Here is a 17,463-nt window from a genome sequence, read left to right on the forward strand (position 1 = left end):
TTCGGAGATCTCACGGGATCCGGTGTTTCAACACTGCTACGGCCGTTGGCATAAATCTGACAAATACCTGAAAAATTGGAAGAACAAACGAAATTACAGACAGCGGAATCCCTAACACTTTATTTGTATGGATAATTTTATTAGATACTCTCCTCTTTGATGCTTCTTCAAAATACGCCACCTAACTAACAGTATATAAGAATATGCGGGTAAAACCACAACAAACGGAATTCATTGATTTTTTTTTGCAAGAAATTAACGGTGACTGCCTCTCTGTAGATGGTGACGGATCAAATGTTACTGAACTACCAGCCAGAATTTTAGCACATGATGATATGGTAATTGAAAATTCATATCAAAATGTTTACATCTGCGGAATATATAATTTTCTCGAATGTTGCCACTCTTAATTAATTAATTAATTTGAAAGTCATTGGGCTTATAACCGGGTAATTCAAAACCATACAGCGGTATCAACAAATTGATGCTGAAGATGAAAGCTAGCTACTTCAACTCTCTACATAACTATTGAATTCCTTGGAATAAATGTTTTTCTCCGCACATTCTAATTCTAATAATTGGAGCCGTAATTATGATCCTTAAAAAAGGAAACATTTCCCAACGGCTCGGAACCAGATTAGGTTGTAATTCTAGGATGTATGTTCGAAAATTGTTTATATATGGAAATACAATAATAAGTGGAGATACAGCTAGAAAAAATCTCTTATCCCTCGAACTGACTTAACAGTATCCGATAAAACACTTCCATTTTCTTTTGTGAAGCATCAGTTTCCAATTCACTTGCCAATTTGTATCACGATCAATAAACCTCAAGGGACGTGAAGGTCTCTGTTTACCTCAGCCAATTTTCAGCCATGGTCAGTTAAATATTGCAAGTTCAACAGAGCGGTATTTTAAAGTTGCAATATTGCCGAAAGGTTTGAGGTACAAGGGGCTGCGTGGTTGAGTCACGTAGCTGTCAGCTTGAATTTGGGATATAGTAGGTTCGAACCCCACTGTCGGCACCTCCAAAGAATGTTTACCACGGCATCCCATTTCCATACCAGATAAATTCCGGGGCCATTTCCCATCGCATCGTTGCCGTAAGTCTTACTGTATATGTGTCGATGTGACGCAAAGGAAACTGTAAAAATAAAGTACAAGGAATGTCTTATATAAGAAAATCCTTCAATAAATATATACCCCATTGACCGTCATGCCTTGACGGGTTGTAGCTAATAATAACAATAATAATCTTATTGGATTTATGTCCCACTAACTACTTTTACGGTTTCCGGAGACGCCGAGGTGCCGGAACTTAATCCCGCAGCACTTCCTTTACGTTCAACCTTCAAATCCCACCGGACTGAGCCAGGATCGAATCTGCTAAGTTGGGGTCTGTAGGCCAGGACCTCAACCGTCTGAGCCACTCAGCTCGGTTCATACTGAACACTCAAATTCTTCACTATTAGTATTTCTGAAATATCGTCCTCGCTGCTGCAAGCAGGGCGGTATCATCATCAAACGGTATGTTTTTAATTTTCTCTCGCCAATTTGGATGCCTCAAACGCAATCATCAAGTGTCTCCTTTTATTATTATTATTATTATTATTATTATTATTATTATTATTATTATTATTATTATTATTATTATTATTATTATTGGATTTGAGAAAGATTTATTTAAAAGCTTGGTGCAACAGCCCCAAAGGATCCTGGTCCACCAAACGACCGCCGCTCATGCCGAAGGCCTGCAGATTATGAAGTATGGTGTAGTCAGCACGACGAATCTTCTCGGCCGTCATTTTTGGCTTTCTAGACCGAGACCGCTATCTCACCGTCAGATAGCTCCTCAATTGTAATCACGGAGGCTGAGTCGAACTTCAACCGGACCACAGATAAAGGTAAAATTCCCTGACCTGGCCGAGAATGGAACCCGCGTCCTCCGCGTAAGAGGCAGCCCCGCTAGCCCTACATCGTGGGGCCGGCGAAAGAGATTTATTACACAACTAATATTATTTGAACATAGAAACACTCAATTAATTACAAACAAACAAGAGATGAACACAATACACAAGTCTTAACTGAACTGTCAGCATATCAACACACGACAATTGACAGTCTGCCCCTTTTTCCCAGAGTTTCCTTGACAGACACCATCAGTCCTCTATGACACTGCCACATGATTCACTGCCCCACATTATTATCCTTTCAAATTCCATTACCCTTACCACATGCTTCCTGCACCACTCCGAATTAATGTCTGCACTGCGAACAGCTTCAGGAAGTGGACATTGCAAAACTATCTAACACAAAATATAATTATGTCACATGTTGTATACTTGCATTTAGAACACAAAATACACTAATACTTGTAGTTTTCCATCGTGTGGTACTTTTCAAAACAGTTTTCTGGGTAGAGACCGGGTTTCCTCGAAGAGGTTTTGTAGTAGAACACTTTTTCCTTTCTACCCCATTATTTGCTCCTGTTTGAACAGACAAGAGTCTTTGTATTGTTTTCCAGGTAAGTTGCTAATGATATTCAGGTTATCATTCAAATGTTATATATCAGAAGTAGCTGGTCATCCCCGTTTTTGAACTTTGTTGTGCATTTCCGTAACGATCTCATTGATTCATTGTGATTCTCGGTGCAGTATATAATTTCGTGTGGCTATTTCTAGCCGAGTGCAGCCCTTGTAGGCAGACCCTCCGATGAGGGTGGGCGGCATCTGCCATGTGTAGGTAACTGCGTGTTATTGTGGTGGAGGGTACTGTAATGTGTGGTGTGTGAGTTGCAGAGATGTTGGGGACAGCACAAACACCCAGCCCCGGGCCATTGGAATTAACCTATGAAGGTTAAAATCCCCGACCCGGCCGGGAATCGAACCCGAGACCCTCTGGACCGAAGGCCAGTACGCTGACCATTTAGCCAACGAGTCGGACTCTCGGTGCAGTAATCTTTATCGAGTAAAAAGCTGTCGACTATTACCACTTAAAATAGCCATAGGTACAATTTCCACCACCATTTCAAACTCTTCACTATAAAAGCATAGCTTGATGTGGAGTGGCCCGAGCGATCAATGCCTTCCATCATTGACGAGTATCCAGTAATTATGTTGTTTCTCTAATTGTTCAACACAGTTTCGCTTCTTTCTGTTAATAACTGAGGTTGAATTTGTTCCCAAATGTTGAAAGCATCAATATTGTACACTATCTGTTCCAAAATATCCATCTCCTTGAGCGAAGATGAAACAGAAGCCATGTTTACGTTCAATCTATATCATCAGTAAACTTTCATAAATATTCGGGAATAAGAGAAGTTACGAAGATTTTACAATTCCCGCAAACTATAATAAATATGGAAAGATGTTCACTCGAAGACCGCTAGATAGCTCTTCAATACTGGAACACAGCACAGTCGTCATAGGAGCGCTGAAGATAAGAGCTATTGTCATGTCGAGTAGGACTCGACATCGGAGCGGAAGTGTAATGTTTCAGTTTCGAGCCCCACTCGACATAGGAGTGCAAAAGTTTATTATCATTATTATTATTATTATTATTATTATTATTATTATTATTATTATTATTATTATTCATGGCCGTTTACATAATTTATTCAGAGAAGTTAAAATGCAATTTTCATTTAGGACATTTTTACCGTCTGTCTGTCTGGTCAACAGCCCAGAGGCTGGTTGGATCCTCAAATAACACCACCAAAGGTTGTGGGGTTATAAGGAAACCCCAAAAACCAATGGCAGCACCAAAATGAGGCGTACTAGGCAAGATGAGGAGTGAGATAGTTTTCCATTGCTTTCCTCACTGGGTCAGAAAGTACTATTGCAGCATGACTGACCCTGTGAGCAGCACCTTTCAAAACACTCAGAAGCACTAGTCGTGCTCTGAATGTCATTACTCAGCACTTCCCATACCCCAGCAACTTCCATATTGTCACAGCCATGATGTTGACTGGGACTTCGGTAGAAGCTACACTTTACTCTGGCCTGTGCCAAGAGATGGATGCAAAAGTACTGTATCCATCAAGAAATGACAGCAGGCAGATTTTTACCGTATTTACAATATTTTCATGAAAATATATTCAACATAAACAGATCTCCATTTAAAGACAATAAATTTCATCGAAAGAAACATGAGGAAACTGCAAATACGTGATACAATTATGCGCTTATTTGAGCATACTGCTGAGCAAAGTTGAATATTGACAATTAAAAGTTCCAGTACACAGGTCACTGGATATAATTTTGCATAATTAACAAACATTCTCATACGATTTACCCTTCAGAAGTTCACTTCGTAATCTTCTGTTGAAGTTTCCCAATTAGCTGCCTCAACTTGTAGTATAATTCTGCAATGCTTTACGAATCCCGCTAACAAGGTATGTTGAAATCGTCGCGACTACACACTTCGTATTATTTTACACCATGTTTCCTACGCCTAGGCAATTCAAACCGGAGAGCTTACCAAACAATAATCGTACCAACATGTTAAAACTAAGGTTCTTCTTGATCTGAAAAGACGAGTTCCCTCAATCATTTTTATGAAGCTGCGAGAGGAATCCCTGAAGGAATATTACAGCAGTTTCTAAAGGAAGACCTAGTACACAGAAAAAAAATGAAATATTTACCTTTCAGGGGTGCGAAGGGGATTCAGCCCATAAACAGGGCAGATAGTGGTTTCATTAGCCGTCTTTAGATTTGAGAGAATTATTAAATGAGACATTATTTTTCGTCATGAGCAGCGAATGAAGAATGAGTGACTACTGTTTTGATCACAAAAATTATCTTCTTTTTCCTGGAATTTTCCCCGTCAAGTGGCCAGATCCGCCTTCCTACGTATTGCTCTCTAATTTCTCCATTATGGAGTATCGGCTCAGCTTACTCCTATGGTTCTCACACTAATTCAAGCAGTTCATCTATCGCTCCCTCGTTCGCCCCTGGAGTTTGTGGGGATGGAATTATGTGACAGCATTACAACGGTTTCTGCACCTGATTTGACCAAATTATCATACCATCGCGACCCCATCACCATCGTCGTCTGTGAAATGGAAGTGATTCTCAAGAAGATCCCTAAGATGCGCATATGGGTATCAAAGACAAGCTCAGTGATATTCAGCGTGTGGCACTGGACACGTATGGGATGGTAACTGGTACAGTTAAAGACATTACTTTCGGTTTTTTTTTGTTTTGTATTTTGCTAGGGGCTTTACGTCGCACCGACACAGATAGGTCTTATGGCGACGATGGGATAGGAAAGGCCTAGGAGTTGGAAGGAAGCGGCCGTGGCCTTAATTAAGGTACAGCCCCAGCATTTGCCTGGTGTGAAAATGGGAAACCACGGAAAACCATTTTCAGGGCTGCCGATAGTGGGATTCGAACCTACTATCTCCCGGATGCAAGCTCACAGCCGCGCACTTTCGGTTTTCCAGACGAACACAGTGAAGCTGGCCTACCAGATTGACGAGATTGTCTTGTACTCGATATATTTGTACAATATATCTAGTTGGAATTCCTCTCCACGTTACCGCATCCGTTCCCATATTTCGACAGGAATCGTGGCACAAATGACTGGTGCGGCGAAAGGGACTGCCTCCTGGAGTGAATCAGCAGTGGGATTAGCCGAATTTATGAGTTCCTCATTACAGGTAAACAACAAATTGTGGGCTTCAGAGGAACTTTTCATATTAATATTCTATCAGCATGATATGAACAATGTCCTCTGTAGCACGGTGACAAGATTCGGCCAACCTATACCGAATATTTGCTCGCTCAGGCCTACCTAATTGTCGTCAAAACGGTGTACCGCTCGGATTAGGCAGCTGCAAGGGCCCGTTTGATGGCTTATTTGAATTCCCAATAGCAAACTACGTCAGAATCTGTCCCAGTTTCGTAGCAATTCCTGAAAGCGGTCATTTCTTGGGATTCAGTGCTAGACGTTCCTCCTATTTCTACCACCAGACATGTTTATCTACGAAGCCCCGTCTCGGTTGTGCTATGCTCAAAAATGTCGTTGAATTCGCTCGGAATATTTCAGTGACTAGGTTCTAAAGTGTATGGTCAATGTATAGGGGAAGAGGTCTAATACTGTGCAGAAGTTGGCCTCGTTGGCTGGAGAATTTCCTCCACTTGATTCCTATAGCTGTTGTGACAAGTCAAGTTGATGGCCGGAGATTAAATCGTATCACAAGCACCGAAACGTTATGCTTGGGAGTAATATTATCCAGAAGAATGACTTTTTAATCCCTTAGCAGCTGTATGACCTTTGTAGATCAATCCAACTAGTCAATTTAGGTGCCATGGCCACCGTTATTCTATGTGATGGGCAGCGAGAGGTGTTTCTTTAATATATGTGCCATCGCCAGGTCATACCTTTCAGTCCCCTCTAAGGCTCAAGCTCCCACCTCATTGTGTGCGCTGAGTTCACGTCCACCATGATCTCTCTCAAAATCTCTCCGCTCACATAATTTATCTTGATCTGATTCACAAAGCAATCTTTTCGATGTGGTGAATTATTCACCTCGGTCATACTTTCATCTGCCCAGACTCATCCTTTTCGGTTGCCCTGAAGATGTTTTTTTTTTTCAGAGTTTCTCATTTTCCCACCAGGCAAATGCTGGGGCTGTGCGTTAATTAAGGGCACGGTCCCCACCTTCCCAGTCCTAGCCCTGTCCCATCGTCTCGTCACCAAAAAGTTTTGATGTGTTAATGCAGCGTTAAAACACTTACCAGAGAAGTTAAAAATAGAAAATGAAGTTTCATCTCTAGTGAGATATAGTGTTTACAGTACACTGTACCTTCTTGTAAAATCACAGTGATTAGAATGCCGATAAACTGGTAGAATCGGACAGACCCTTCTTTCAAAAGCAATTCTAAATGTTGATGTTAATCACTAAAGTCATCATTATTCAAAGACTGGATATTGTAGGAGTTTTGTAAATCCTTCATTTCCAATGTGCAAGATAAAAATAGCTCATTGTTCATTCTCATTCCAATATTCCTACAAAATCCTCCGCAGGTACTCAACGCAATCTTAAGTAGATTTCTTAAATTTTTGGTACCCTATCCTAACACCTTATTTGTGGAAAATGAATCACAATGTTGATAATTAATTTATTCCATTAAGACGTAACTCACAACAATATCATGAAAAGCCAAACGCAATCTTATGTCTTAGCTTGGCTTCCCCACATTGTGCCACCTTATGCAACGTCCCTTCGTCACTTATGACCATTTACGCCTCCAATTCCATTATATTTGTAGGGTCTAGGGATTTTTTCATGTTCCTCTTCTTCAGGTGGTTAGATTTTGAAAACTAATATCCTTATAGAATCGTAACTAGTTCCCGTACCTCAATTTGTATTGTGGATTTACAAACAGCCCAATCCCCTGTCTTTTACGTCTTTGCTGTGCTGTTAATGTTTGTAACTCATTCAGTATACGCCTTCTATGGGACGTAATATACATTGAATATAAATTATTCGAGTTGTAACTTGTTTCATGCTGTAGTTCTAGAAACGTTAACTTATGGATATATCTTCCACAGTCTGAGATAACGACAAATCACAGAAACGACTGAAGCTAATACTCCACTGTAAGGGAGGGTAGATAAGCCTAGCCCGAAAGGTCGGCTGAGCCTGTCTTGTACTGCCAATTAACTGCATACCGGGAGTGCCGCGCATTTCTCCTCTCTCCAAGACGGACAGGAACACTTGTAGTGACCTCTGGAAATCTTAGCTCTGTCTTCTCTGGAGATCCAGATGTCTCGTTTTCATGAAAACGTGCACTAATTTAAATAACGTAAGGTTTACCCCAATCTCCTTCAGTGTTCAAATTTAATATTGCGATTTATGGGTAAAAATGTTGAACTATAATGTATCATTTGCGTACTAGTTCGTATCAAATTACACTGACATCCCGAACAAACAGGGCGATAATATAAGAAAAATGGAATGTATAAACCTGTGAGCCGGGTCAACACCCACATTAATTTTACGTTTTTTATGTGTCTACTTTCACACAGGGTGGTGGCGCCGCGGAGTATAGACCTAACATATAATAATAATAATAATAATAATAATAATAATAATAATAATAATAATAATAATAATAATAATAATAATAATAATAATAATAATAATAATAATAATAATAATAATAATAATAATAATAATAATAATCGTTGTAAGTACTTCCATGTTGTATTAGCACAATCAATTTGATTTTGATATTTTGTATGCGCATGTGCTCCCACATTCTGAAGTAACCATACCCCTATGGATTTGAAGTTTTGTTCAAATCATTTGTACTCCCACTTTCGATGATAACATTCCTGTATCACGTTTGAAGATTTATCTATTTTCTGATACGGTAAGAATCTTTTAATTTCCGAACTGACTGTAATTTATTGAAAAGGACAACTAAAACATCCGGTTCCACTCCATTGGCATTACTGAATAATTTTCAAATTGCATTGGGTTTACATTATAAAATATGTTGTTCTAAGAGTGTCATTCACCAAAATACACTAAGACAACATTGGACAGTTATGCGAAAAGTGAATATTTTGATCCATCTTTGGACTATAGATCAAAAACCTATGACGAAAATTCTTATATAAGCAGTCTGTATGTATGTTCAGTCATCAGCCCTAAGGGTGTTTGGATCCTCAAGAGCTCCGCCATCAGATGTCATAGAGGGCCTAGGCATCACTGAAGAGGCGTACTAGCGAAATGAGGAGTGAGGTAGCTTTCCGTTGCTTTCCTCACCGAGCCAGAAGTTGAAATTACATATCAGTCTGCCAAGCCCACTGAAATGCATGCACCAACCAACCCTATGAGCAACATTTTTTACACCATTCATAGGAGGGACTGGCTGCATAAGGATTGGCATTACTAGCATCGCTCATACCTCAGTCACTTTCATATTGTCAAAGCCAAGGATAAGACAGAGACAGATCTCTGAAAGTAACAAAATTGCTCTAGCCTATACCAGAATACATAGTGCACTGTAAACACTAGGTCCTGCCAGCAAAGGCATATAAGCAGTCTATTTGCTATAAATATATTATTCACATCTGAAGTTTTTCGAAGTGTGTATTGGTGTGTGTTTGGGTATGATACGTTAACTTGGGAGTATTCGAAATTAAAAACTCTAGTTACCGACAGGAAGTAAAAAATGAAATTATTGCGATTCATGTTTGGACATGGCATTCACTGAGTTTGCAGATGAATGTGCACAGTGGGTGATACGTAACAACGTTTTGTGCAATATCATGTCGAAACTCATCCTGACTTCACAAATAAAGCTGCAGATTACTTCAAAAGAAAAACTTCTCATAAATAATGAGAAATCATTGAAAGCATTGTACATGGTTAATAATGATCTGGCCCTTGCTGAAATTTGCATTAGTGAAGGTAGAGAAGTACATGGTGGACAAAACCATCTACAAGCATTTACACAATTTCACTAGCTTGCAAATTTCAATGAATGACTTTTCCGTTTCTCAAAAATAACGGCGCCGATTACCAAATGCTAGGCCCCTTTGAACAACAAGCATGATGATCAAAGTACAAATAGGCCTAACATAAACCCTAAGAATCTTTAATCTCTTATTATTTTCCATAAACAGATTATTTTAAGTATTCTACATTTTTCAACAACAACCATGAATTATGTTCTAATCTGTGTACGTATTGCATTAGTTCATATTAAGTGTTGTAATACTTCCTTATGTCCTCATTAATTTTATTTTTGGATTCTCAGGACTGCTGTTGTAGTACACTGAGATATTTTTAACAAACCCAGTATGGTTTCCTCGTGTATACAAATGCGCATTCTAATCAAATATTTTTCCATCTAGATTTTTAATTACTGGTTCCTTAGACATTTCAATTGAAAATTTGAGTATTATCTGCACCATATAATCCATGGTTACAGTTTGTTGTTATCACACATAGATTTATGGCTGCTTTTACGTCCATTGATGTGGTATATATATCACAGAACTGTCCGCATAAGCAGCACCGCAGTTTTCACTTGGGTCGTGATAAGACATATTCTTGCATATTTTATGGTGGTGCCCGTGTACTGCTATTTTGATTACCACGTGTCTTAGTCTCTGGTTGGAATTGGGCCGGTTTCGATCCAAGATTGCATCCGTGCTGAAATCCAGAGAGATTTAATCTATCCTTCTCTCCGCTAGGTACGTTTAGACGCTCTTTGTGGACGTTAGCAATAGTTTCCTCAGTTTCTCGAAGATGAAAGATTCCAGTGTCAGTTCATATGTCATGCGGGAACTTTATGGTTTTTCATGGTTTTTGCTTTAACTCTTTGGATGGTCTTCCTTCGTCAGTTTTTCCAATATCACGTGTACCCCATATTTGAATCTTGACAAGGTCTCTGTGTCAAATAGGCGCATAGCTGTTTTAACCCATTAGTGCCTGAATTAATTTTTTTCTGAGATTTGCTTACTTATTGTGTTTTACCGAATGTTTGAGACCAAAATAAACTAATAAAACAAGTTTCAGAATTTTGGAATCGCTAGGTCATAAGATATTTGACGTTACCATATGGTAACGCTAGGCGCTTGCACTACCTATTTTTAAACAATGAGTTTTGAAAGTCGAATTTAGGTTGCAAAGTGTTTTTTTTTTCGTTTTCGTGCAATAACAACGTTGAAATATCTTAGCATTATTTATTGTAAGAATATGGAATATCAGTTTTTATTCACATCACGGTAAAAAAAATAGAATTATTGAACAAAGGAGAAAATATTTGTTTACAGTATATAGACACAAATGTACAGTTCATTGCCTGTCAAAATAAAACACTCACTGGAACAATAGAATAAAATCAAAAATACGAAAAAGAAGAATCAAAGAACTTCAGATGCAGTAACAAACTATTAGTCTATACTTTTGGAGGCATATAAAAGCCCACCCTCAATACTTGCGCGTTAGCCACAGAGATAGAGAATGACAATCTTTCACTGTCTTCATATCATCCTGCGTGTCCCAATAAGAACGCTTGGAGGGCAACCTATTATATCCAGAAATGAAAAGTATGGCGACAAAGCAACGAATTTCATCAGAACTTATTTGTGGGTCCGTACAATTTAAAAACACCCCATACATTTTAGACTCTCAAACTAAATGTTCGATCAGCTGGTTATCTGTAAACAATTCAAAAATGTCAACAACAGTTATGGATTTTCACTTTCTATAACTAGGCTCCGGAAATGTCAACAGTCACCCAATATTGAAATCAGTCCCATCGGTCTATCTTGGTTTTTTATTTGATTTATTATTTCCTCTATCAGTTATCCGCTTTTTCGCAGCATCGGGTATTGAAACAGATCTTGCATCAGTAGACAGAAAAGGCACTCCGTCCTCTGGTAACACACCTTCACCATCGTAACTAATCCCGATTCTTTCATTATTTACAAGCTTCATTTCAGCACTGACACATAACTTTCGAAAGAGAGATTATCAACAAGCCCACCATCATCTTCATCACCAGCAGCCCTCATCTGTAAGTACATTTACATAGGGCGGTTCCACAAAAAAATCACCATCGAGATCTTCAGTCAGTAGCATATCTAGTGCTTCTAAAAGGGAAAATCCCTTCCTGCAATGAAGATGTATGAATCAGCATAAAGTATCATTATCTGACAGCTGCAGCTATTTTACTGAGTATAAACGCCTAGCGTTGCCATATGGCAACGCTAATGATTCAACAAGCACTACTACGGCATTGTGCGCCCGTACTGTTTCAAATGCTTACAACTTATATAATGAAGAGTGCACAACACTACTGTAAACATAATCCAATGAAAGAACTTCACTTATAGATTTTATATCCTTCGTACGTGAAGCCGGCAGCCATTTCACAGGAATCTTAAAATAACCAAGAGTCCACCAGTCTTTGTGTCACAACATTAGATTTTGAAACGAAATAAACATGATTACTAGATTCTACAAACTCTTCTCTAACTGTCGGATGACACCACAATCTTCCATATTTTTTCTTGTTGCCTACAGCATTAAAAGAAAAAGGTGCGAAAATCGTTGCCATATGGCAACGCTAGGCGCTAATGGGTTGAATGGTTAATGTCGTACAAGGATATCATAGCTGTCATTGCTTTGTCTTTGATGTGTTTGAAGGTCCCGGTAGCCTGTAACGTGATTCCCAGGTTCTGCTTTTTAAATTAGTTTACTCTTTGGACTTCGTCCTCTTTATACAGTAGGTTGTCTTCTGCTGCGGTCAGTCAGCCTTTTCGCAAGAACTGTCTGTAGGGTTCTTCCAGTTTAATTTCAAGCTGGAATTTCCAGCCCGTTCTACCAGCACTACGAAGACACGCTGGAGTTCTTTGTTTGGTGATCCATTGGGAATTATGATTGAACGGGAAGTGTTTTAGGGAAAGAATATATAGGAAATAAAGACAAAGGAAACGTTTTGTTGTGGTAAGAGAAAATGGTTGACCGTGAACACACACAGATTGGTAATCTACAAACTACGTTGTCGTTCCACGTCATAGATTCAAGGTTGTGAAACTAACGTTGTCATCACTGTTGAAAAGAAGCAGAGGCAGTACTGTTATATGAGTAGTATACGTCAAGTCGTGCAAATGATCGAATTTACGAGCAGTAGTTCTTACTCTATTCGAATTTCAAATTTGACATACTAAAACGTTAATTACTGACCTTTTTGCTTTGTCTACAGTTTTTTCACTCTACAGGAAGTAACTATTTTCTGACGATTTTCAATTGTGAACTGCATTGATGACATGGCTAGTAAACTATACAGAAAATTTCACTGTCGCATTACAAAAGCAAATTTGGTGAATACCATTTACATATATAACATTTTTGACTATCTATTACAAGGTGGAATTGGATGCTTATCTCTCTTTATTCCACGGATACATACTGGTTAACATTAGTTAATTTATACGTGATTTCCTTGCTCAAATGCGTTCCGGAATGCAGTTTAATTAAAAGTCCCGGCTTACAGGGCCGATATCGAACACGTTCCGTTCCAGTTGCTAGTCCATAATGCTAGGCATGTTGATTTCAGTTGTATTTTAAAGCGGAGTAGCAACATGCGAAGGATTATTGGAATTTACTTCTGATCGTGGTATGTATAGAATCTCTTCCTCTTTCAACTGAATTTCCGTGATGAATGGCTCAGACGGTTGAGGCGCTGGCCTACTGACCCCAGTTAAGCAGGTTCAGTCCGGTGGTATTTGAAAGTGCTCAATTACATTAGCCTTGCGTCGGTAGATTTGCTGACACGTAAGAGAACCCCTGCAGGACTATTTTCTGGCACGTCAACATCTCCGTAAACCATAAAAGTAGTTAGTGGGACGTAAAGCCAATAACAAATTGAATTCACATATTATTTTCTCAGTCATTTATGCGGATATTCTATGGAGAAGCTCAAAAGGCAGACTGTCTGTATACTTTCCAGTAAAACGTTGGCTACAAATCGTTTCCAATGTAAAGTTAAACTCATTCCCATAAATATTAGGGTATTCCCGTGAATTTCAGGCTCATCAGAGGAACAAAACTCACTACTAACAGTACCGATATACTTTCTGAAACATGTTTTAATATTCAATATATGATGAAATGCACTTCATCAGGTGACAAAACACATATTTTACTATTATTACCAGAATTATGCTATTGAATGCCCAATTATTAAATTATATCCTACAGAATCCCTTGTGCAACTTTGCAAGATTCAGTCTTCATTCTTAGCGTTCTCGATGGAGTTATGGGGTAAGAAGCACTCCTCAAAATCTCATAAACATTATTACCAACCGCACACTTAAGTTTAAAATCGTGCCGTACTGTATGGTTTGACCAATTTGTAAGGATTTGTTCCAGGAAGCTGTTGGCATTCCTCCATGGTATTTTGTTTCTCTGTAATATTCTTTATCTAAACGAAGAAACGAATGCACTTCAACTTAATTTACAGTCATTAAAATAAAAAAGTATTCCCTCTGCACCAACTTGTAAAAAGGGATCAAGATTTGAATTTATCACTTTATGTATGCCACACATGGCTTTTAGGTATAATTTTATCTGCTTCCATCGTTGCAATTTTATTTGAAAATTCATCATGAGGTTCCTCAGATTTTCAGGCCTAGATTCATCATTCAGGATGAACTGTGTTTCTGAAGTCTCCCATGAATGTATACAAATGCCGTAATAGATATTCAGGCGTATAATAATAATAATTATTATTATTATTTATTACTTATTACTTATTTTTATTATTTATTATTTATTATTTGTTATTATAATGTGGCCTATGTATAGATTTTCTGACACGCAAAAGTACTCCTGCGCGACTAAATTCCGGCACGCAATGTCTCCGTAAACCACAAAAGTAATTAGTGGGACCTAAAGCCAATAAAAGTATCATTTCAATTGAATTCACATATTGCTTTCTCACCCATTTATGCGGATATTTTGCGTAGAATCTCAAAAGGCAGCCACAATAATACTATTTATGATTTAGTATTTATGTGTTTTTAATATTTATATATACTAATGTGTATTATTATTATTATTATTATTATTATTTTTTTGCTAGTTGCTTTACGTCGCACCGACACAGATAGGTCTTATGGCGACGATGGGACAGGGAAGGGCTAGGAGTGGGAAGGAAGCGGCCGTGGCCTTAATTAAGGTACAGCCCCAGCATTTGCCTGGTGTGAAAATGGGAAACCACGGAAAACCATTTTCAGGGCTGCCGATAGTGGGGTTCGAACCTACTATCTCCCGAATACTGGATACTGGCCGCACTTAAGCGACTGCAGCTATCGAGCTCGGTATTATTATTATTATTATTATCATTATTATTATTATTATTATTATTATTATTATTATTATTATTATTATTATTATTATTATTATTATTATTATTATTATTATTATTTAATAAGGCCACGGATAGTCGCGGGTCCATAAAGAATAGAAATCCATTTGCTATTAGGCTGAGTTAGCCTAGGTGAGGCTGTTAGTTTATGTTAAGGGTTAGAAAAGTTAGGCTAGATTGGACTAGTTGGTTAGCGCTATTGAAGTGTTATGATCTAACACCGATATACATATCGTCGCTGTTCGAGAAATACCGCGTATACGACAATACTCTTCCAATCAATTATATTCATTATGACCGGTCACGCCTCCCAGCCACAAATGGCAATGCAGACCATCAGAAAACTTTTCTTTGTGATCATGTTTCTATGTTCATGTAAGTAGGAAAATAAATCGTCGCTGACGGGACAAAACCTCCTATGCGAAATATTTTAGCTTAGAACTTTGGCCCGTAAGGTTCTGTCGTCTAAAGTGTAATATTGTGTGAATATTCTCAAGGCATTCTCGCTCTTCATAATGTATGTGTAGCGGGTCAGTATATCTCCACAAATATTATCACATAGGAGGTTTTGTCCCGGCAACGACGAAATATTACCGAACCGCACTTTAGTAATGTATGTTTCAATGAGGTGTTTGCACTCTCCTACAATAAAATGAGCTTAAAGTTCATGTTTCTTTACACCCCAGCTTAGGAAACTGAGCATAAGGCACATTTTTCTAGCGGACTGCATATCAATACGTGGCTAGGAAGCGTGGCCAGTCTTAAGGAAAATAATGGATACGAATATTGTGAGTTACACGGTTTTTCTCGCGTATCGACGATATATACCTGTAGTCAAGTATTGTCAAGCCATTTAATAAACTCTACACAACATACAATAATGCCTACATAATGTGCAAACTATGGACTGGTATAAAAATGGTTATAATACCAGAAATTATGGCAAAATCATTGACTTGAAATAATAGACATATTTGTTGTTCCGACAGTCAGTTTTAAATCTACAGGTGTTCCAGATAACTGTGAAATTTTAAAGCCAACACCAGTAATACATTTTTTTTTCACTTCCCCTTACCTATGTTACTTCTCTTAAAAGACTATATCCCTCTTCGGGGGTTTTTAATACCTACAATTGAAAGATCTGAGTAGATTAGGAGCATTGAAAATTTTGGGGTGGAATTCCACTTCAGTACTTTCCGCCTCTGTGTTCTCTTCTGTTCAAAATGTGATTCATTACAATGATGCTAGAAAATACAAAGACAAAGACAACCTCCGTACAGGCCATGAAGGCCCTTCGAGGAGTGGAAGGTAAAGGCTCCACCATTGTTAACCACGGCACATGATGGGGTAGAGTGGTTAGCTATACGCCTGGCCACCTTTGCCCCTAGGAATTAACCTGGTACTCATTTTTGGTGTAGACTGAGTGAACCTCAGGACCATATGCACCGCCGGAAGTGGAAACGATGCTAGAAAGAGTAACATAATAAACCCTCAAATTAACAATTAAACTTCCATATAAACGTACAATTATTAAGGACGAAAATTTATGTGATATATTAACTAACCTCGCATAAGACTGACTTACCTGTAGGTTGCCATTTATCACGCCTATAGAGTTGTCTTTTGCTTAACTCTCGGATAGCGAAACACTCTAATCCGGTTAATAGATTTATTCCTACAATTTGGTGCATAGAAGTGTACCACTTTCCTTTCAAGTGCAAATGTAACTCCCATTATCACCTCGGGCACGCCGACGTCACTACGATGCTTAAGGCTCTACATGGCCGTCACCTCTAATGATTGTGGTATCATGTCCAGATCTGCGTAGGCTCATCTTGTGCTTACATGAAATATCTGCTTAAAATTTCAATAAATTCCGGTGAAAATTACTATTTCTATAATGTGTTGATGTGTTCTTGGAAAGCAAAGCAATCTTCATAGAGGCCATGAAGACTCACAGAATTGGCTACCACTTTTTTAACCTTGACACTAGTAGTGTACAGTGGTCAGCTCATTTCCGGTCACCTTTATCAACAGGAAGTAACCAGGTATTCAATTTTATTGTAGGCTGAGTTCATCCATGCTCATGTATCTCTCCAGAAATTGAAACCTCATTTGTTAAACATTTTAACTTCCTAACGAGGAATCGAGCCCATGACTTTTGAATGGCCTGTTAACGCTTTTGTCACCTTTGCTAGGCAACCACGTACGTTTTCTTGAAACATCAAAAATTTCATTGGAGACGTTTTAGGAAATGCATTCTTGGGAGTTAATTTCATTAATTAATTCAATGGTATATTTTACAGGTATAAGCTGTTAATACATGTTTTCTCTTTTTAGGTATTTTCAGCTCTAGTTATATTGAATTGAATTAGTTGAATATTGAATTAGTTTCGACACGTCACATTTAACAACATAGCTTTACCGAACTATGAATTGGTAATATACTCAGTAGAAGTCAAAATACCCCTCTTCCGTATGAATATCTGATACTTGAAAGAAAGTGAATTGTAGGTTTATGTTACCAAAAGAACTATTACAGTACCACACAAACTATTCTTAC

This window comes from Anabrus simplex, chromosome 1, assembly GCF_040414725.1.
Source record: "Anabrus simplex isolate iqAnaSimp1 chromosome 1, ASM4041472v1, whole genome shotgun sequence".
Classification (NCBI taxonomy): Eukaryota; Metazoa; Arthropoda; class Insecta; order Orthoptera; family Tettigoniidae; genus Anabrus; species Anabrus simplex.